Source organism: Petaurus breviceps, unplaced genomic scaffold (assembly GCF_028583685.1).
Source record: "Petaurus breviceps papuanus isolate PSGF00001 unplaced genomic scaffold, PetGlider_PUasm1.0 90444, whole genome shotgun sequence".
NCBI classification, from domain to species: Eukaryota; Metazoa; Chordata; class Mammalia; order Diprotodontia; family Petauridae; genus Petaurus; species Petaurus breviceps.
Window position 1 is genome coordinate 372,578 of NW_027187256.1, and position 2,486 is coordinate 375,063.

The following is a 2,486-nucleotide window of genomic DNA, read 5'->3' on the forward strand; positions in this document are numbered from 1 at the left end:
AAGAAGAAGAAGAAGAAGAAGAAGAAGAAGAAGAAGAAGAAGAAGAAAAAGAAGAAGAAGAAGAAGAAGAAAAAGAAGAAGAAGAAGAAGTCGTGCTTCAGGTCCCTTCCAAATTTGAGATATTCTGTTTCTAGTATTCTATGACTCTGTGGTGCCTAAAATGATACATAGAGAGGGGGAAAAAAAACATTTAAGATAAAGGGTAGTATTTCTGAGTTAACTCAACTTGGATGTGTACTTGACAGTGACATCTGAGTTAAAAGTTAGTGTCTCTGCTATTGTCTAGGAAATAACAGAGTGGATCTTGGAGTCTGAATCATGGGCTCCAGAAGTTATTTCTGTTAATGACTTACTATGTGATATTGGACAGTCATAGCTTTCCTTTGTATCTCACTTCCTTCATCTGTCCCAAGAGAAAGGCTGCACTGCTGACTCTTCTCCACAGGACTTTGTCTCCCATGCCCTTATATCTGTGTACCTTCTCTCCACCCTTTTAACCCCTTTATGTGGGTTGTCTTCTTGAGTAGAATATAAACTTCTTGAGGGCAGGCACTGCTCTTTCTGTTTGTATTTATGTTCCTGGGGTTTACCAGATTACCTGGGACAGAAGGGAAGGGAGAGAAGGGAATAAGTATTTACTATGTACTAGACACTGTGCTAAGCACTTTACAAACATTACCTCATTTGATCCTTATTCGGTGGGTACTATTTTATTGTTCTCATTTTTACAGTTAAGGAAACTGAGGTAAACAGAGGTTAAGTGACCTGCCTAGAATCTAGTGAGTGTCTGAGACCATATTTGAACTCAGGTCTTCTTGACTCCAGTCCTGGAACTACCTAGTTGCCTCATTGATCACAGTTGACAATCTGATGGCAAGGAAAATAAAGATAAGATTCATCATCAGCATCAGCATTATTAACACAACATGAAGTGTTAGAAAAGAGTCATATAACATACAAGCTTTTATTCCTGGGAGCTTAAGAATCCAGGATATTTGAAGAATATGCTGATGAGACAAGAAAAATGCAGGTAGTAAATGAGAGTGAGCAAATAAGCATATGTTCCCCATATGAATAAATCCATGAGTGAATTCAGAAATTAATGGGCTTTGTTCAAGGCTCAGTTAAGGTCATGGCTTATTTGAGTATGATAGGAAGGGTTAGTATAAGTACTGTGTAAAATTGAGATTCCAGTTTGAGATTATATTAACAGGTTTGAAAGGAAAAGTTGGAGTTTGATTTTTGAGATAAAGAATCTCCTTGTCTATCGGCTTAAATAAATTTTAATGTCAGAATCTGGCTTCTGGTTTTGGTATCAAGCCTAAACCAGAATTATAGGATCCTAGATTTACAGCAGAAAGGGACCTCAGAAGACATCATGTTAACCCCCTCCCCCTCTTATTTTACAGATGATGAAACTGAGGTCCAGAGAAGTTAAGTTACTTACTAGGGTCACACAGCTAGTGTCAGATGTGAGATTTGAATCCAAGTGCATTAAGATTATCAATGCCTTCAGGCAACAATAATGTTGGTCACAGACATAGCATGTAAATACCATTTTTCTCTAAGTCATTGACAGAGGGAAAGAGTTGAGAAAGTGCTTTCTTCTTCTAGGTGACCAATATCCAGGGGAGGAATCTTACCTCCATGCTGGAGTTGTATCAGAGAGCAAAGGTCAATGTAGGACCACAAGGTATGGAGGACTTCTCCAGGGAAGAGTATGCCTTCATATGTTGGCAATTGAATGTAAAAAGCAACCTACATACACTGCTTTCCTCCAGGATGCCACCACTAATTATCTCGTAGCCAAAATGTAACTGCACCCAATTAGAGGACACTCTGGAAAACATCTAATGGGAACTAAGATACTTGTTGTTGTTCAGTCATTTGGTTATATCCAACTCTTCCTGAACCCAAATGAGGTTTTCTTGGCAAAGATATTAAGTGGTTTGCCATCTTACCTTATCCAGTGGATCGGTCACCTTTTGTCAGAACTCTCCACTATGGCCTGTCTGTCTTGCATTAACCCTGCAGGGCTTAGCTTTTAGTTTCCTTTTGCTACATAATCCCAGTGGTCTTAGAGTAAGGTCAGCTAAGTAGGAAGAAGAAATGGGAAATAAAACAGTAAGAGGGAATGGAGAAACTCAGGGTTCCTGCCAGATCCAAAGTATTCTGGAGAACAGGGAAATTCAGTCTTGGTAATTAAGGTCAGGAAGAGATCACAATCCCAGGAAGAAAGGAGAGAATTTCCCCTCATAAGAGCATGATTAAAAAGAGTGGTTCTTACTTTTTACATTAGGAAAAGGGATATGGGAGGTCTCTCTAATAGTAGAAGAGGAGGCTGAGTATAAGTGAAGGCCGCTATAAGGACTTCCTGCATTCTAAGAAAGAGTGGCCCAAGAGAACATTTCCCTACCTATCTATCTCTGAGAAGTAAGTTAGGGTATGAGCTTGTTTCTCCCTATTAGAATGCAAGCTCCTTGAAG